The 21,176-nt window shown below is 42.8% G+C and overlaps 1 protein-coding gene across 6 annotated transcripts in view; it reads right to left on the bottom strand.

Moving 5' to 3' along the window:
* GPBP1 (GC-rich promoter binding protein 1) overlaps positions 1-17,144 on the bottom strand; it is a 46,394-nt gene extending 29,250 nt beyond the window's left edge. The window contains exons 1-4 of one of the 6 annotated variants that reach the window (XM_032674992.1): positions 16,698-16,946; positions 15,527-16,580; positions 14,680-14,747; positions 14,055-14,176 (exon numbers count right to left, since the gene is read on the bottom strand). The gene's annotated coding sequence lies outside the window, so the exon portion shown is untranslated. Of the gene's footprint in view, positions 1-14,054; positions 14,177-14,679; positions 14,748-15,526; positions 16,581-16,666; positions 16,953-16,999 lie in introns of those variants that run through there. The other 5 variants (XM_032674990.1, XM_032674994.1, XM_032674989.1 and 2 more) reach the window with 5 other exon arrangements.
* Between the last annotated feature and the right edge of the window lie 4,032 nt (positions 17,145-21,176).

Raw genomic sequence — 21,176 nt, 5'->3', positions numbered from 1 at the left:
GTCGATTTCTATTACACTTCTAAGTCAGACACTAATAATTGTAAGTAAAAAGTTTTATGTGTCAGATGATGCATGTACAGAAGGATAACACTGTAATAGTTAATCCACTTTTTCCCCATCTTCAGTGGTAGCCATGTAAGAATACTGTCTCCTCAGCAATTATTTCCCCTCTCTCCCTTGCTACTTGAAATCGATATACCGTTTAAAAAATGAACTTTTTAAACATGAAGAACACCACTACAACCAAAAGATAAGTCAACCTCTTCTTTTTCTTGCAATAACACAGATAGAATTCAATATGCTCATCATCATCATGGCTGGGCTTCACGAACGAAGATTTGGGAAAGGCTCTATCCACATTTGTTACAAGCACGCTGGTGGCTAATAAGGCCAATACGAGACAGGCATGTCCGATTGCAAAAGGCACAGCAGAAAGACTCCTTAGGTGGTATATTCTGCAAGACATGATTCTTTCTGCATTGTCTTTTCTCCTCAAGAGTGATCCTGCATGTGTTCTCAAAGGAAGCAGCAGCGTTATAGATGGTGTGTCTCCAGGCCTCCTGATTGGAGGCCAGAGTAGACCAGTTATGGTGATCAATATGGTCAAGGCTGAGATGTTGTTTCAGGGAGTCCTTGTATCTTTTCTTCGGGGCTCCTCTCATGTGGCAGCTGGTGGCAAGTTCACCATAAAGGAAAATCTTAGGGAGATCATCCTAAGATGATCTCATCCTTGAGACGTGTCCTGCCCAACGCAGCTGTGTTCTCAGCAACATGGCCTCAATACTCGTGACTGCTGCTTGTTCTAGAACAGATGTATTGGTCACATAATCTGACCAGTGGATGTTCAGGATTGTTCAGAGGCAGCGTTGATGGAAAAGTTCTAAGAGACACAGGTGGTGGCAGTAGATGACCCATGATTTGGAACCATGTAAGAGAGTAGACAGCACTATGGCTCTGTAAACACTGATCTTTGTACTTTTCTCAAACTCTTTTATGGAGTTTTCCGAAAGCACTATATGCCTTTGCTAACCTGTTGTCTATCTCTCCGTCAATCTTACCATCCGAGGACATGAGGCTACCTAGGTAATTAAACTGCTGGACTGATTTGAGCACTGATTCACCAATGGTGACATGGGGATGATGGAAGACTTCCTGAGGTGCCAGTTGATAGAGAACTTCAATCTTCTTTAAACTGACTTCCAGCCCAAAGAGCTCAGCAGCGTCTGCAAAGCAGGATGTTAAACGCTGCAGAGCTGCTTCTGTGTGGGCGACAAGGGCGGCATCATCAGCATAGAGCAGCTCCCGGACAAGATGATATAAGGTCTTAGTGTGGGCCTTCACTCGCCTGAGATTGGAAAGGTTTCCATCAGTACAATATCGAATGTAGATACCGTCCTGATCCTCGAGGTCTGCAGTGGCCCTTTGGAGCATCATGCTAAAAAAGATTGTGAATAGGGTTGGTGCAAGAACGCAGCCTTGTTTCACACCATTAGTTATTCGAAAGGGCTCAGAAAGTGCATTGCCATATCTGACTTGGCCGTGCTGATCCTCATGGAGTGAGATGACCATTTTGAGGAACTTGGGGGGAAAACCTAAATGTTCCAAAATCTGCCACAGACCTTTTCTGCTCACAGTATCAAAAGCCTTGGTAAGGTCAACAAAGGTTACATAGAGACCTTTGTTCTGTTCCCTACACTTCTCTTGCAGTTGTCTGAGAAAAAATACCATGTCTGTGGTGCTCCTGTTGGCTCTGAAACCACACTGGCTTTCAGGTAGAATTCCTTCTGCTATAGGAGGTATTAATCCGTTCATAAGTATTCTTGCCAGGATTTTGCCAGCAATGGAGAGCAGAGTAATACCACGGTAATTTGAACAGTCTGATTTAACTCCTTTCTTCTTATACAAAGTGGTGATGACTGCATCATGAAGGTCTGATAGTAGTTTGCCTAGTTCCCAACAGCACACCACAAACTCATGAAATTTAGCATGTTGTGCAAGGCCCCCATGTTTCCAGACTTCAGGTGGAATTCCATCAACCCCAGTTGCCTCACCGATTTTCACCTGCTGTATGGCCTTGAGAGTTTCTCCCAAAGTGGGAGTGATATCCAATTCATTCTTCACTGGTTGTTGTGAGATGGACTGAGTCTTGAACTACACAGTTGGTACTGAAAAGAGTCTGAAAGTGTTCAGAGCAACAATTCAGAATGGAGGTTTTATCTGTGAGAAGCATTTGACCATCTGCACTGAGTAGAGGGCTTTGTACCTGGTACGTAGGCCCGTATGCTGTTTTCAGGGCCTCATAGAATCCTCTGTGATCACCCATATCTGCGCATAATTGAGTTTTTTCAGCTAGATTGATCCACCACTTGTTCTGGATGTCACGGAGTTTCTGTTGGAGCCTGCTGCATGCAAAAGGCTGCTTTTCTCACGTGACAGGATGGCAGTGCAAGGTGTGCTTGATGGGCAGTTCTCTTCTTCCTCAGCAATTCCTGGATCTCTTGACTGTTTTCATCAAACCAGTCCTTGTTCTTCTTGAGGGAGAACCCTAAGGATTTTTCAGAGGATTGCAGGATGCTCTTTTTAATATGGTGCCAAAGTGTTTCAAGGGAGGGATCTATAGAATCTATAGAATGATTTTCGAGCCTAGTTTGAAGATTTGCCTGGAATCTGTCTCTCATTGTGGCTGATTGGAGATTGTTAACTTGGAGTCTCCTCCTTGGGATACTGCCCTTTTGGGTTTGAACTTGAGACTGAAGTTAAGTTTGCAGCACACAAGTCGATGGTCTGTTTGGCATTCTGCACTAGGCATCACGTGGGTGTGACGGACAATGAGAACATCTCTCTGTCGCACCAAGACATAATGAGATGCCAGTGCTTAGATCTAGGATGCATCCAGGTTGTCTTCAGACTATTTTTCTGTTGAAAGACAGTGTTAGTGATGGTGAGCTGTTGCTCTGCACAGAATTCTAGCAGAAGATGACCATTATCGTTGCAGTTTCCAATACCATGCTTGCCTAATACTCCTTTCCAGGTTTCAAAGTTCTTTCCTACTCTGGCGTTGAAATCACCAAGGATAATGATCTTATCATCTGCAGGAACCTTTTGGGTAAGGCAGCGCAGATCGGTGTAAAATTTATCTTTTTCGGCAGGGTCAGCTTGGAGAGGTGGGGCATATATACTAAAGAGGACAACATGTTGCTTGTTGTCAAGTGGAAGGCGTAGGGAGATAAAGCGGTCAGAACGACCTGTCAGCAGATTTTCAAGTTTAGGAACAATAGAGTTTTTGATCTGAAGCCAATTCCTGAGAGATGCCTTTCAGTTCTAGGTTTACCTGACTAAAGGAGTGTGTAACCGGCACCGTGTTCTCTAAGGTTGCCTTCCTCGTGGAGATGGACTTCACTGAGAGCAGCTATGTCAATGTTGAGATGTGACAGTTCGTGGGCAATTAGGGCAGAGCAACGCTCAGGGTGTCCACTATTCGCAGAATCAAGCATGGTTCTGATGTTCCAGCATGCTAGAGTCAGTTTGGTTACACCTTTGGAGGCAGGTGTATGCCTTTGTCTCTTGATCTTTGATCTACCTCAGTAGAACATGCCCATTGGCCACGGTTAACCAACCGGGTGAAATGTAGAGATGAGCTTTGTTTAGGCCATCTTTTCCAGGCCGCTCTCCAAGTGGAGCAAGCAGTGCTGTCCTTGAAAAAGGCTGCTTGGTCCTTCAGGGTGCTGCCCCAAGAGACTGTCATCTCCAGTCAGTCTCAAATGACCAATATCCCGAACCGCCTGCATGCAGGGTTGGGTCTGCGGCTTCCACTGCACCTTTCACCTGCCGTTTCGACCCTCACCCGTTGCTACAGGGCTTTGTGAATGTGGGTAAAGCCTTCAAGCCTGTGCAGTGGATTTTTTAGGTGACACACAGCATGCGCAGAACTGGACCCACCCTTTAATCCTAAGGTTCATCTGCCAGGGCCAAGCGAGCTTGGACGGTGGCAGCAAGGTCCTCAGGACGTAGGTTTGATTAGAGTGTCCTTCTCTTAGATGGATGGCCTTAGAGGGCTAAGCGAGCTCCATCTGCCCCAGTTTGGGATGAGAGTTGTCCTTCTCCTAGGATGACTGCCAGAAGGCTAACAAGCTCATCCTGCCCAAGGATGTATTGTATCTGACCCTATCGTTTTGACCTGTCTGGCATGGGCGACCCTACCGAAGGCATGTACCATCGCCAGCATAGCTCACAACCACGCAGGATTACACACGCTACATTCCTAGTATTAAAACGATTAGGGCAGGTCTTACACTTTCTACTTTTCTGCCACCTATCAATATTCAATCCCAAGGAAATACCGAGGAACAACCCTTTGTCCTGACCATCCTTTCAGGATGTAACGAATATATCCAGAACATACCAAACCTGGACAGTAGGTACAGGTGAGCCAAAAGCAAACAAATGAACAAAACTGTTCCAGACCCCGTATACCCACCTAGGGCTTGAGTACCTCTCAAGGCCCCAGCCCGGCCGAGACCCCCAACCCCCCAGAGGAAACCCTTATCCACTCTGACCTTATCCTCCCCGCACCGTGTTACTGCATATCTTCCCATGCACCGCTTACCTGCAACACCTCATGCAGGGCTGCCCCGCCTGCCCACCCTCCAGTCCGAGGACCCCCACAGCCCACTCAGTACCCTTCCCCTCCCCCAAACCGGACTGGCAAACCTCTGTGTGCTCCGAGGCTTCCACTCTCCTATCTCATGAGGGCGCAAAGCCACACCGGCAAAGCTCCTTCTCTTCCTTCCCCGCCAGAGGGGAGGGGTGGCCCCACGTGGGCCCAGGGACAGCCCTGGGCCACACGGCTTCCGTGGGGGGGCATCCCCAGACCGCAGTGCAGCTTCCAGGGGAGGGCGCCCCCGCAGTTGCCGCACGGCTTCCGGGGGGAGGGCGCCCCCACGGCCGCCACACAGCATCCCAAATTCAATATGCTACAAAAGCAGAAAACGGTGTTGTATTCATGAACATTCACACTAACTTACTTTCAGATTACCTTAACAAAGTGCTTCTTTTCAAGCTTCATCTTAATATTATAAATTTCACCTTATCTGCAATGCTTAACTTACTACTGCTGGGACAAAAAGTGGAACAGCCAAAATTACTAACATTTAAGTTTTATTTGCAAAACTTGCTTGTAAGCTAAAACCTCCATGCAATTCTCACACTAAAAAGAGGAATGAAATACAACAGATCAAGAAGATCCTGACGAACAAACTATCCAAAACAGTGTTATGGAATACACCTCAGCTTTAACAAGCACAATTTGTCACATTTTAATAAAGTTTGTGTAATTTCTTGCAGTAAAAATTAATTTTTTTAATCCTCTTCTTTTTTTTCTGCCCTATGTTTACCGAGAGAGAAGGGGGGAAAAGAGAAAAAATGCTTTCTCATTCTTACTCCATAATGCTAAATTAGGGACTGCTGCCACCACAATCATTTACAGATTTCACCCTCCTTCACTGTGGAGCAATTTCACCAAATCGACAGACTGGCTGTACGTAGCAGTACTTTCCAACCACTAGTGAAGCTTGAGACCACTACAAGCTAAGCACAGAGCAGAACCCCAGCAAACATGTGTTACTCCAGCTTGTATCTCGGTGTAGCACATCAAAAATGGAATACATTGCAGTCACATACCAGACTCACTACAGACAGGGCAACTGCAGAGTCACTACAGACAGAAGTGTGCATTTAATAACTCAGCTTCAGCACTACACCAGGAAGCAGCTGTGCTGTCAAAAGTTAGGAAGCAAAAGGATAAGGTGCAAAGAAAGATCTATACTTTTTTTCCCCCTATGCCAGATACCTATAAAATTAGCCCAGACAAAGCTTTAAAATAAATGAAATTAAAATTAATATTAAACAAACAAAAAAATATAATAAAATCAAAATAAATAACGATTAAAATAAGAAAATAAGAAAGTCTCCAGCTCAAGTTCTGCAGCAATTACAATCTAACCAGATTATTTTCATAGAAAATTTTCTATCATAGAAATTTATATCATGTTTTCTGTGCTGCTCCTGCTAACAGTGGAACAATAGCAAATTCCTTTACAAAAGTCTTTAATCTGGCCTTAAACATGTCATAAAAACAAAGGCTACTGAGATCTGGAATAAACTGGTTACACAAATGTAATTCACCTGACCACTCCTGCTCTCTTATAAAGATGATCCTTTCCCTAGAATTTCTCTAGCTTTAACCATATTCATCAAATCTCTACAGCATTAAAAATCTTTTCTATTTCCACAACACTAAAAATAGCCATACAGCATCTCTGGAAGGGGACAATACTCTTCAGGAGTTGAAAAAGTGACTCCCATGAGAACTGAGCTCAAGGCAATCTCTGCACTGTCTGTGTCAGTGGACGTGAGAGCCCACACACAGGGAGGCAAAAGAAATCATCTTCTGGAATATTGGAAGGGCAGAGAGCAGAGCAAGCAGATGCAATCTAAGCATTTGCAATTTCAGTTCCATGTTTTTTCTATAAACAGGTCAAAAAAGAGAAAAATAGGCCTAGTTATTAAAACAGAATCCTGAAAGGACCATGGAATATAAAATAATATGCACTCACATTTAACTGCTGTGATTTTTTTGAGATTTTCATTATTCAGTTTAAGTAGCTCTAAACAGAAGAAATACATTTACCATGATATTTTTAATATATTTAACTATAAACACTATAACAATTTCACAACCCCTAAGAATCAAGTGTAAAAACACGCAACCCTACCTTTTTTTTTCCCCAAGTCCACACCCTTCACAAATTATAGAAGGAAACTCTCAAAAATGCAGCTCTTTAATTCATGACAAACAGGGCTATGAACTTTAAGCATCACCTCGTAACAAAGCTACCTTGCAACATCCTTCTGAGGGCAACCTCTCTTACTCTTGTCCTAACAGTCTGTAGCATTTACAAAAATAAAGTCTCCATCATCATTTTCACCTTCACACAATTCTACAGGAGAAACATGAGTTTAATAGCTTACTGATTTTAAATTTTGAAAGTACCTTCTGAAAAATTAAAATATAGCATCTAGAGATATTTCTGAAAGACTAATGATCATCTCGTATTCCCTAGAAGTTCAAGAATCAACCTCTGCCTAAAGGAAGGATACTGCTGTCCCTTTATCACTTTTGTGGTCCTTTTCTGAACTCACTCCACTAAGTCACATCCTTTTTTTTATCAAGGAGCCTGTAGCACTGTTACACAGCCTGTACTGTGACAGTCCTCCACATGAGGCCTCACCAGGGCTGTAGAGGAGCAAATTGAACTCCCCTCCACCTGCTGGCAACACTTTTCCTAACGTGGTGCCAGGAGATGTTGGTTTCAACATGAGGATGGTTTGCTGACTCATGGTTGGCTTGCTTTCCAAGAGGACCCCCAGTTCCTTCTCTGCAGCTGGCATATGCAGCTACTACTCACTAGAGACAGGACTATTGGTGGAGGGGCACGGAACAGACTGCTCTCAGGCCAATTTGGTTGGCAAAATGTCAGTTTATTACAAGAAGAACACTTATTATATACTGCTGCTACACCTGGACACGTGATTCTTCTTCACACAGCATTGGATACATAAGAGCAACATACTTTGTTGTCCACTGCTAATTGGACCACAACAGGTGTCCATATGAGCTGAAGGCACACGTTCACCCTCTTGAAACTCCACCTTAACTTTGGCAGGGAGCCTTCTTTGTTCTAAATTCAAAGGCTGAAGCCATATTAGCTACGCAGTTCTTTTACTGTCTGCACCCAGCCATGCCAAGGCAAGGCCTACAGAAACGCAAAGGAAATTGTTCATATACTATCTCTATTCTCCCAACACAGGACTTTGCATTTTCCCTTTTCTTCACGAGGATCCTCTGTCCAATTCTCCAACCTGTCCAGGTTCCTCTGCACGGCAGCACAAACATCAAGTGTGTGTGTATCATCCAGTTCTCCCCATTTTTCATCATCCGCAAACTTGCTAGGGATAAACTCCACCCCACTGTGCAGGATTTCAATGAAGATGTTCCATAGTAGGGGCTCCAGTACTGAACCCTGGGGTGCACAGAAAGAGATGCTTCCAAATGAGCTGTGTGCCCTGATCACAGCCCTGACAAGCTGGGCCTCACCATTCAGCCAGTTTTGGATACACTTCACTTCTCTAACACATACTTGTCAGCTTCTCTATGATGATATCATGGAAGACAATGTCAAAATTGTTACTGGAGTCAAGATAAACACCATCCATTGCTTTCTGTTCACCTACCAAGCCAGTCACCTCATGTAGAAGGCTATTAGCTTGGTTAAGTGTGATTTCCCCATCATAAAACCATCGTGACTGCTCCCACTCACCTTCCTGTCCTTCACGTGTTTGGAAACAAGTTTCCAGGATCAGCTGTTGTACAACCTTTCCATGAACTGAAGTGAGGCTGACTGGCCTGTGGTTGCCTAGATTCTCCTTCTTACCCTTCTTCACTGGATTAACATTTGCTCTCTTGTCATACTCAAGAACACCTTCCAATGACCATGAGACCTCTCAAAGATAATGAGGAATGACCTTGCAATGACATCAGCCAGATCCCTCTGCACTCACAGAAGCATCCTGTCAAGGCCTATGGACTCAGAAGTTACTTCATTTAAGTGATCTCTAACCCGATCCTTTCTACACTGACAGTGAAGAAAAAAGCACAGCAGAACTAAAGATGACAAGGATGTGAGATCAGAGACTGACCCCACACAATTTTAAGGGCATGTTAACTTGTCTAACCAGTATTCAGAGGGCAAAGACAGTCTCACTAGTACTGAACAACCCAACTCCAGAGAGGTCTCCTGAAGTGTATAAAATACAAATACTTCCCTAGCTCAGAAAGGTGTCTCCAGTATTTAAGACAGGTTTCATTATTGTTGATGAGACACATTTGGTAACACTTTGTAATAAACAGCTTTTTTTTTCACAATATTCTAGCATGAAGAAACAGATAAAATAGTGACATCACTATAATAAGGACAAGACTAAGCAGTATAATAGTAAAATAGCCAAAAAACTTACACACTTTAAAAACTTGATTTACTAGAAGTTTGTGTGCTTTTGGCCATATTACTAACTACATCCTGTTTAAATAGAGCTGACCAAAATATTGTAGGAAAAACAGATTTTAAACTAATGCTAAACATTGGGGAAAAAAAAAACCTGACAGCCGAATTCATCATCAAAAGACAAGGAAAAACAGTTCTGTATTTTCAGATTCTATACTCTCATTCTTTGTGGAGAGTCTATATCATTTTACAGGAAACAGTTTCCATGGCACTTGGGTATTTCAGAGATTGTCAGAAGACCATTAAAATAAAAGGCAATATAAACTCAAATAGCTACGCCTACCTGAAGCTTGTGAATGGAATAGCAAATTTAGTAACAGGGAAGAAAAGAAAGCTTCAGGTCACAAATTCACAAAGTTAGAAGGGAGATACAAATTTAAATTTCCTGATGCTCCCTGAAGACTAGTTTAGAAGTTCAGTCTATTGACTGGCACAGAGAAAACCACAAACAGAATAAATGTTTAAAGCACACAGATATATGCACATTCATATCTTTCAGGGAAGTCTAAAATTATCACGTATGCATATGTAAGTGGCACATTCCTATGATCTTTTACCTAATGTCTCACAGACTATTATTACATTAAGTATATATAACATTAAGTACAGCACACCATGAACTACATGTAGGAACCTTAACTACACACTCATTTGACAACCCACCCTCATCTTGTCATCATAATTTTTAGTATAATTTTTATAAATGTGGCAAAAGAAGATTGTAAGCCATCAGAACTGAAGTATACTATAGTGTCATGAGAGGAGGAGAAAGGTTACATTCAGTGTCTCAAGTTTGTAGCTACTGCTGGGCTGCTTTGCTTTCTTGGTAATGAGCTCCAGCAAGTGTATCAAATTCTTATTTCATCAGAAGGCAAACGAAGCATATGTCTGAATTTAAGAAGGTCCAACAAGTCAGTCTGTATGATGCCTTAGAAAACACTGACCCATCTAACAAGAAGGGAAAAGAGGCACACAGTTTTCTAGGATCAAAACTGAATGTTTACTATCAAAGATATGCCAAACACCAACTGTGCTGCATTTCATCACAACAAAAAGATAAAGGCATTTGCCACAGTCATTTCTTTTTTCTGAAGAAGCATCATCATAGGCAAAGTTCTCACTAAGACAGAGCAATTCTAGAATAACCAAGCTACAGAGTAAACTCTCCCTTCAGTCCTCACATCATGGGCCAGCTTCAAATGTTTACTTCAGCTACTTAGCATGAGCCACAGAAAAACTTCTAAGTGTTGGTCTGAATTAGGCAAAGAAACTATGTGCACAAGTCCCAGCTATCAGACTACACACTTTCCATATACCGAAATATTCGGCACTTTTCTGAAGGCCTAAGCAGGCCTTCAAAATAACCCACTCCATCAAAAGTTTTTTCTTCTGCCACAAAACACACCTTCTGTCAAAAAAATCCCCTTCTTTAAGTGGTTTGCACCACTGTTATCACTTCCTATGATAACAGATTCTCCTTCTCTGTTATCTCCAGTCAAGAGTAGCACTAATTTGAAGTTGCCAAGTGTATGCGCTAAACAATACTTCTGTTCAAACCCTGTCTCAATTTTCATTCTCCTCTTAAAGACACACTTTATTAGATATCTTCCTTACTACTCTGCTATTCATGTAGTTCTAGCAAAGCAAAATAAGCTAATTTCAAGTTATTTTGCTATCCAGAATTTGCATGTTAATAAAACAGAAAATAATATTCAAACCCTTACAGAAGCTTTATGAGTTTTTGAAACTGGACGCATTTCTACCGATCACAAATTGCTGCAAAAGCATGACAACTACTTCAACTAAAGATTCTTTCTTTCTTTTTTCTCCATGCAAACGAACAGCCACAACAACAAAATAAGTTTACATCTTTGCAATCAAGCTTTTAACGCTCTGAAGGGTAAAACATTCATGTCACCCCCAGCTACATTTCAATGTAAAGTCATCTTTCAAAAAGGTTAAGTTTGCATACAGCAATTCTCTCAGGTTTTTTGGTTCTCTAAAATTTATTGTCAAACACTCACACCTTCAATAAAAGAGATCAGAGCCTTTAAAGGTCTCTCCCATTGGGTCAGGAGACATTTAAAGTTCTAAAATAGTTTAGGCTGAAGCCTCTTCTTTTTCAACCATGCTACTGCAGAGCCAAACAAAACCTCTAGCTTGAGTTGCGCTGTCCCCACCATCCAACACAGAACTGACCTGATGAGTATTCTATCACTGAACAATCTGGAAGAACAAAGATATCCATACAATTTATAATTTATCTTCTTGCCTCATGTTTTAAAAAGAAATATAGCAACTAAAGCTTCCTGTAGAACACTGAGAAAAGAACAAGGTCTTCTGTCAAATCTGACGACTTCCAAAAGTCTTAGGACGTGCCTAGGCATGAGAAGCGTACAAATTGCAATGGTCAGTTTTTTAACCATTTAAAACCAACACATTCTCTAGTACAGTCACAGTCCTAACACCTAGCTTTACAGAGACTTAGCAAAAAACAAACAAACAGACAAAAGAGAAAAATGAAAATCCATTTCCATTTGTACTCAGGGCCCAAGCCCTTTGTTTTACATAAGGATCTAGAATGTCAGCAGACCTGGGGGGGACACTGGTATTCTAGACATCCCAACCACTGCACTTTATCCTATGATCACCTCTTCTACATATACACACAGTTCACAAGCAACAGGCATTATATCACCTCTGTGGGTCAAATATAAATGTCACAACAATCACAGTTAGTAAGTTCTTTAAATAACATTATCAAGATTTCTTATCCAAAAAAAGTTTTTGTTCTGGCGCTGTACCAAAATGTAGAGTAATAAAAAAAACCCCCAACATTATTTCATAACATGAAATAACTTCATATTTGAAAGTAAACCATAACCAGGTTTCTTCTGCTTGAAATTCTACACACTTTAGTGTCTAATGGTTCTGCTAAATGGTACTGATCATGTAGCAGAAAGTTTGAGAAATGCTAATCTCTTGCCCTTTTGCAAGGTTCAAAGTCCAAAAGCTGAAGTGTGAGTTCAGTAACATCATCATCTCAGTGAGTATACATTACATAATGAGGAATTATTTTCCAATTTGGAGTCTTCACAAGGATCTGAAGAAGCAGCAGTAGAAAAAGGCAGAAGTTTTGCCATATCCTGAGTATATAAAGCAGAGAAACAATTCTCTATATCAGATTTTCCCTGACTACGTTTACCCAAAATATGAAAGGAGGTGACTGTGTAAGAGTTGATAGCACCACATAGGGCATCATCATCAGTTGCCATGTAGTAATTACTGCTCAAACACACAGAGTAACAAAAACCAAAACAAAACGCATGCCAAGTCTCAATCACGTTTATTTATTATAAGGTCTCCAAATATTTCTCCTGTTCTCTCCTCCACCTAGCAGGACAGAATTTACTCCTACTACTAAAAACATAAGTAAAAGGAACTTCCTCAGAAGTTATTGATGCACTGTCACCATTGCACTGTTTTACCCACACATTTTAAACAGAATAACCACATTAGAATGGAGGGGGGAAAAAGGCACATAGAGTACATTAACTTGTGCAAAGCTAAATATCTGCACAATTTGCCTTTATCATTTTACAGCTGTAATTCCACTTCAGCTTTGCTGCAAGATTAAAGGGTGCTTATTCTCAAAAGTTCCCACCAACAGTTTTTTCACACAGCAGAGCAACCTACACCATTCTTAAGAATTGGCCAAAACAAATGTACTCATTTTACGATTCTACCAAAATAAACACATCAGTAAAAGACATAAACTACTGACAGTTATTCCCCTACAAAAACTGTTTACATCAAGGCTTAAAGTATAATCTCTTGGGGGCAAGAACCTTATCTTCATAGTCGTCTGCAAACCACTCAACAGACTGTCAGCACTCAAAAAATAAAAACCTGGGGAAGAAATTAAAGTTGACCAGCAGGCTTGGCATTTTCTCCTCAATAGGCCTCACCCGTGTATGAATTTTGTTTAGGATACAGGGGCACAGCTGTAAAACATGCCTGAATCCTTGTAGAACACTTATGCACACAAATAAAGCACACTTTTATAGGATCCCAGAAGGGGTAGTGCGTATGTCTCAAACACCAACAGCTGGATGGCTGTGGAGCCAACTAACGATTGTTGGTATAAAACAGACAAAGGATTGTTGGTACTAACCTCCCAAAAGAATGGGATGTGACTGGAGAAGGGGTCATGCAGAGCTAATGATTGCTTTTTCTTTCTCTCTGTTGCCCTCTCTTGGATTCATCTCTTCCTTTCTCTTTCACCCTATATCCAAACCCCACTGCCATGTGCTTATATAGTAGGTCAGGGACTAACAAACCAGTTTCAATGCCAAATGTATAATATACTAACAAAACTTTGTGATTTTTTGGTGGGCCCTCTGACTTTTGTTGTTCCTTTCGACCAATGAGCATTTACAAATCTTGGGTGCTTCCTTCCTCTCAAGTGTGGGAAGTCACAACTTCTCACAAATTCTTCTGGTGAAAAGAATAAAAGCATTACCCTGCCAACATACAGAGAGGGGGAAAGACAGAGTTAATTACATGAAGCTAAAAAGCAAACTCTTCAAAACTTCCAGAAGGAAAAGAATCTAGATAAAGATGTCACCCAAAATAGTTAAGTGGGGGAAGAAGCTCCTAGATTTCAGTTGGAGCCTCCTGAAGAGAGATAAAAGTATCTCACAGCACTGAAGTAGCTTGAAGAAAAGAGACACGTCACTTTTTCTATGAGTTAAGAAGTGAACACCTAAAATAATATCACGTGCATAAAATAGACAACAATCAAATGAAATGGCCACTCACACCTAAACTCTCCATTTAGCAAATGCTTTCAAACAAAACACATTGATCCAAGCACAGGAATGAGGAAGATCACTCTTTTCTATTGGTTTGGTTCCTTCACATGTGGCTCACCTTACCAGTCAAATCCCAGCCACACCAAGACTCAACACTGAACAATCACAAGCCATAGCCAGAGATCACAGAAACAGCCTCCTATTCATGCTCCACAGTTTCATGTTTTCAAAACAACAAAACTGAAACACAAGTTAAAATGACAAAACAGCAAGATCATTCAAAGCAGAAAACCAAAGCTAGTTCAACTTTTAGATACTGACAACACATAGAATATAACTTTAGTGAGCCCAAGAATTTCTAAAACTGATGTAAATGCAAGTCCTTCATTTGTGGTCAAAATAACAAGCTACAGAAGAAAAAAACCACTGTAGTAATCTTTAAATACAGTTTTACATGCTTAACTTCACTTTTTCTACAAGGTTTTAATACAAGCAATCTTCCCAATCATCTTTGCAGTGCCTTTAGAGAAAACCTTTCTTTTTTTCATTAGTTCACTATTACTAATACTCCAGTATTGCAGAAGCCCTTAAAAATATTTTTAAAAACTGACAACTAAGGTAAACGTGCCATGTTTACCAGACTCTCAGTTTAAGGTCTACCCAATAACACTTTAATTATTTAAAGCTTTATGAATCATCAAGAGGGGATAGAGAAGAAAGAACTTAGTAAAATTACCACTGACTTTTGAATTAAGTTGCTCTGTTCATCTTAATTTTCTTTGAGGCAGTAGCAGCTTAGCTGAATGCAAACCTACAAAACATTATTATAAACATATTAATTTCAACATTTAAATTTTATCCACAGAAATATTAAATCACCATACAAGGAAGGGAACTGCAATACATCTAAAAATAACATATAAGATTAGCCACTTCACCACTAGATTTTGTTTTGAATTCTTCCAAGACATTGGAGTGTTTTCGTAATGTTACACTTGCAGACCAGCCATACTCATTCATTCCCATTATAGAATAAGAAAATACATTGAACCCAAATGTAAAATATCAACACAGTAAAAAGCTGACAGTAAAATGCTTTTTGGTAAAAATTACCTGGCTTTCACAAGTGACAAAGAACAGTGGAAAGAAAGAAAAAAAAAGAGTAAAAAACCACCTAGATTAGTACCACCTTGATGCTGCAAAAACATCTAATACAAATGGGAAGACTGAGACATGCAAGCCATCCAGCAGACTTGTTCAGATGTACATAACAGCTCATTGCTGAGATTACAATATCAACATGAAGATTAAGTTCCGTATGGGTTTAGTCTAGACGTATGTAGACTAAATAAATCTCCCATAAAAATCCTACCTACACGCTTCTCCTTGTACATGTATTCTTCAAATTCATAAAAAAGTATTCCATTAGCTATAAAAAGCAGCAAGTAAAAATTAACAAGCTCATTTCGAGGTTCTCGAAAACAAACCCCAAACAACAACGTCTAGGCAATAAACACTACCATTTTAACTGTTCTATTGATAAAACGTTTATTCAACTGTAAATGGATTTATGAACACTACAACACTTACCTAATTCAAGAGGACTACACAAGGTGTTAGTACCGTGAGATCTGTATTTTTGCAGTTTGTTTTCCTTGAGATAATATCCCGAGTTCCCGTTGATACTACATTCGTAGCACTCTGACATAAATTTCACCTCACAGAAATCAGCTATCCATCCTTCTTTTTACAGATTCAACAAGGCTATTTACAAAGTTTGCCAACGGTCTGTTTTAAAAATCTTTTCTTGTCTCTGACAGCTTCTTGTCTTGTCTATTCCATGTAAATATCACTATAAGAGGCATCAGCTCCAGGTAAAATATATGCACGTTTTACACCACAAACTGTGAAGCCAAAAATCCAACTTTCACATACGAACTGTAGAACATTTCCCAGCTTCAGGTAACAGAGGCGTTTGTAAACAACAGCTATCTGGATATCTCCATACTGCTTATTGGTAACAACATTTTTCAGCAAAAATACTACATAAAATATAAAGGAAAAAATGATAAACAAACGTCTGTTAGATTCTTCATTTAGAAAATGGGTCTCACTGCAAAATGGAAGAAGGTTATGTCAAAAAATCTAAAAAATGAGGTAAGGGGGAAAAGAAATATCTGCCATGAAACTTTTCAGCAATGTCTACACAGTGAGTCAGGCCACATTTAACCTGGAGCCAGTTAACAAAACTGGTTATGCCTATGACTCAGCCAGAATGCTGCCTAGAAGTAAGCGTACCTAAAAACAACAAAGCACTTTATTTTGGCAGCTGAAGTATTCAGAATTTGATAAATTTAGCAATGTATCTATGCCATGAGGACAAAAGATTCCAGGGTGATGTGCTCGGCACTGACTGAAGAAAAAAAATCTCACGACTTCTTCAATTGTCTTCTCAGATGCCTACTGATTGTTTGAGAAGCCTTTTCAGGACGCACCACGCAAAATAATCCCAGAACACTGTCCGGTGTTTCTCCCCTTTCACAGGAAGTAACTGCTGCAGGTCAGCGTGAACCTTTTTTTCTCCTCTACCAGCTGGAGCAGAAGGCTGTAAAACATCCAGGATTCCCTCTGTCGTTCACGCCGCCTACGGTAAAAAGAAGAATAATCAGTGTTCCTTTACGAAATCTGGACTAGTGCTAGACAAACACAAAACAACAATACCCCACAAACCTGAATCTTAAAAACAGAAACAAACAGAAACCTGGATCTTAAAAAGCAAACACGGATGCCAGACCCGAGAGCGGAAGCCTCGGTTACAACCTCCACTCACATCCCGGAGAGGGCGGCGGGGATGTTTGACGGAGAGCGCAGCCTATCAGCGACACCCTTCTTCTGTTTCTCATTCCCGAAAGAAAAACGGCAGGAGAGGGATGACGAGAAGGGGAGGGTGGGCTTGGGGACGAAAGAGGAAAAAATAATCCAGAGGGAAAGAAAAGGGTCATTTCTCGTTTTACTGGGAAAGGTGAACAGCTGTCCAGAAGGCACCGGGCGGGAAGCGCTGACCTGGGCCCGGGACACCTCCCGCGGGAGCAGCTGGAACCCCGGCGCGGCCGGGGCCGCCTCTCTCGGCCCGGGGGAGGCGCGGGCACAGACGCCCGCTCCCGGGGCACGGCTTCTCGCTGCGGCCCCGCCGCCCCGCGCCGTCACAGAGCCGCCCCGCTCCTGCCGCGGGGAGCGGCTCCCTCCCCCCTCGCCGAGGGCGGGCCAGGCAGCGCGGCGGGAGAGGGACCGGAGCAAAGCGGGGCGGCTCGGCTGCTCCGCGGCTGCTGTGCCCGTATCCCGGGGACGTCCCGGGGGTATCCTGGTGGTATCCGAAGGTTATCCCAGGGGGTATCCTGGTTGCTCCCTCCGGGGCACCCCCGGCAGGCGTCGCTCCCCCCTCCGCTCGCCAGCCGCGCGTACGCATGCACAGCCGCGCGCACGTGCAGAGGCGCGCGAACACACGCACAGGCGCGCGCACACACGCACAGCGCGCTCCCCTCGCCCGCTCAAAATGGCGCCCCTCAGCGCCGCAGTGCCCCCCGCGCGCGCCCTCGCGCCAGCCTCGCGAGAACCCCCGCGCAACAAACACCCCCACCCTTCGCCCCCCCACGGCGTGAGCCCCGGGGGAGGGGCGGGCGGGGCTTCCCGGGGCCGCACCCGCCGTGACGTCACGGGAACGATCCCGAACGTTCTGCGCGGGGCCGGGAATCCCCAGCGCGCTCTCCGCCCCGCCCCCGCCGCGGGAGTCCCCGGTGCCGCCGTCATTCACCGGATATGGGCGCAGCCCCCACCAGTGCCCGCGGCATGGACGCTGCAGTATGTTCCGGCGCCGGAGCGCTCCGAGGCCGGTAAGAGCACCAACAACCACCATTTAATCCAACAACAAAGTATCGGCAGATGAACCGACAGAAGCAGCTGGCTTTGCGAATTACAACGTTTCCCTCTGCATCCAATAAAGTATGGAGATTTTTCTTGGCCCTCCTTTTGTTGTTAATTTATTTGTAAAAACTCTTTTAATTATCTTTCACAGCAGCGGCTAAATTGAGTTCTAGCAGAGCTTTTGCCTTTCTCATTTTGTCTCTACATGACCTAACAACACCCTTGTATTCTTCCTACTTCTTCCAAAGGTCAAAAACTCTCTTTTTTACCCTGAGTCCCAGCAAAAGCTCCCTATTCAGACAGGCTGGTCTTTTTCCCTGCTGGCTGTCTTTCAGCACATGGAGACAGCCTGATCCTGCACCTTTAATATTTCCTTCTTAAAGTATATCCACCCTTCCTTGACTCCTTTCTTATTAAGGACTCTTTCCCAAAGGACTATTCGAACCAATGCCCCGAAGGCGCCAAGGTCTGTCCTCTGCTAGTCCACGGTGGAGGTTTTGTTGACCCCCTTTCTTCTTTCACCAAGAATTGAAAACTATCAGTTCATAGTCACTATGCCCAAGACAACCTCCAACCACCACATCACCCACCAGTCCTTTTCTGTTCACAAACAGCAGGTCCAGTGGGGCATCTTCCCTTGCTGCTTCACACACCTGCTCCGCCAGGATGTTACCTTCTAGGAAGGTAACACTAGGAACCTCCTAGACTGCCTCCTCTCTACTATGTTGAGTTTACAGCAGACATCTGGCAAATTAAAATCTCCCACAAGAGCAAGGGCCAGTGATCGTGAGACATCTGCCAGCTGCTTGTAGAATGCTTTGTCTGCCTTTTCATTCTAGTCGGGTGGTCTATAACAGAATCCCACCAGGACATCTGCCTTGTTCGCCTTCTCTCTTACCTATAGGCACTCAAACTTATCACTATCCTTGATCCCTATACAATTGAAACATTCCCTAATGTACAGAACCACACCACCACCTCTCCTTTCTTGCCTAACAGGATGATCTATGAGACTGTCCTAATTACAGGGGCCAGGACCAGTTTATCACTATGGGGGTATAACCAAAACTGTGTACTCTACACTTTCTCTGTCATTTCTGATGGACTGTTAATAATGGATCATTTGCAGCAGCTGCCCAGGGTACACCTGACACCTCAGGCTACAGGCTGGGTGTTAAAGAATCCTGCGAGGAGCATTTTCTTTGTCTTCACACAATGATAACTCCCCTCCAGGGAGGCGTTAGCACCTTCACACCCAGCCTGAGGGGTCATCTCTGCTAATGGGCCATACTGGACTGGCATAATAGTCACCTGCAACGACCTAGACCATCAAAGATCCCAAAAATATCCCATGACTCACAGAGTTAAATCACCCATTGTGAAACTACCCGCCCTGGGGGAGGTACTGGGCATTCCCATCTGAACCCAAGCACATATAATCTTCGGGTTTTGGGACATCGGTACCGTTCGTCGGATCCAGAGGAGGACCATAACTTCAACAGGACTGCGACTGTCACTCTCAACAAGACTGCAATCTTTACTTTGACAGAACTGCGACCATCAGCGAAGCCAACAAGTTTCTTTTCCTTTTATTTTGCATCCAGGGGGCCATGTGGTACTCAGCACGGGGACTAATGAACACCATTCTGTTCTTGTTCCAGGGTGCTGGGTTATACATCTGTCTTTGGGAGTTAAAACCAGTTTTCTCTGTATCATTGTATTTATTGAAATATTTTTAGTAAATTTTAACTGTGACTTGTAATCTCTCTTGAGTTTACATTTCTCCCCCTAGCTTACTTTTAAACCAGCACAGAGACCAAAACTTTAAAATGTATTTTGGCAGGCACTTAAAATGTGCTGACTCATTTCTTCTAGCAAGGAGAACCTAAGGCGACTGAAGGCTCACACCAAGACCCTAAACCATCTTGTCCGGGAGCTGCTTTATGCTGATGACGCCGCCCTTGTCACCCACACAGAAGCAGCTCTGCAGCGTTTAACATCCTGCTTTGCAGACGCTGCTGAGCTCTTTGGGCTGGAAGTCAGCTTAAAGAAGACAGAAGTTCTCTATCAACCTGCACCTCAGGAAGTCTTCCATCATCCCCATATCACCATTCGTGAATCAGAGCTCAAATCAGTCCAGTAGGTAGCCTCATCTCCTCGGATGGTAAGATTGCTGGGGAGATAGACAACAGGTTAGCAAAGGCATATAGTGCTTTCGGAAAGCTTCATAAAAGAGTTTGGTGTAATAAACACTTGAAGAAAAGTACAAAGATCAGTGTTTACAGAGCCATTGTGCTGACCACTCTCTTACATGGTTCCGAATCATGGGTCGTCTACCGCCACCACCTGCGTTTCCTAGAACGCTTCCATCAACCCTGTCTCTGTACAATCCTAAACATCTACTGGTCAGTATTATGTGACTAATACGTCTGTTCTAGAACAGGCAGCTCTAGAATAGCCTCAATACTTGAGTATTGAGGCCATGTTGCTGAGAACTCAGCTGCGCTGGGCAGGACATATCTCCAGGATGAAGAACCACCGCCTCCCTAAGATCTTGCTTTATGGTGAACTTGCCACTGGCTGCCGGAAGAGAGGAGCCCTGAAGAAAAGATACAAGGACTCCCTGAAACAACATCTCAGCCTTGGCCATGTTGATCATCATAACTGGTCTACTCTGGCCTCCAATCAGGAGGCCTGGAGACACACCATCTATAACGCTGCTGCTTCCTTTGAGAACACATGCAGGATCACTCTTGAGGAGAAAAGACAATGCAGAAAGAATCATGTCTTGCAGAATATACCACCTAAGGAATCTTTCTGCTGTGCCTTTTGCAATCGGACATGCCTGTCTCGTATTGGCCTTATTAGCCACCAGCGTGCTTGTAACAAACGTGGATAGAGCCTTCCCAAATTTTCATTTGCAAAGCCTGGCCATGATACATGAGAATGCAAGATACTTTTGTGACTATAGTACACATCAGATTGTTAATTAAGCAAATAATAAAGAAAAATATGGAAACATATTTAATTTCTTACTATAACACATTTTTGTGTCACTGCATGAAGATGTACAAATACTTAAGCTTATACTAAAACCCAGTGTGGCCAATATCAATCTCAACCAAAGGATCAGGCAGAAAACCAAAATCAAAATTTTCATAGAACAGGTTTAAATCTGATTAATACACATTTGATCCAGAAAGCTTCTGATGCAGTGAGCCCAATATTTAAAAACAAGAAAGCAAATGGCCATCTAATGTTAGTAATAAAAACCCAACTCTAATGTATGTTCTTCTAAACAAAGGAGTATTTGTACAAT

The sequence above is a fragment of the Chiroxiphia lanceolata genome, chromosome Z, assembly GCF_009829145.1.
Source record: "Chiroxiphia lanceolata isolate bChiLan1 chromosome Z, bChiLan1.pri, whole genome shotgun sequence".
Lineage (NCBI taxonomy): Eukaryota > Metazoa > Chordata > Aves > Passeriformes > Pipridae > Chiroxiphia > Chiroxiphia lanceolata.
The sequence above is the reverse complement of the archived record's forward strand: the minus strand, read 5'-3'. Positions and strand labels throughout refer to the sequence as shown.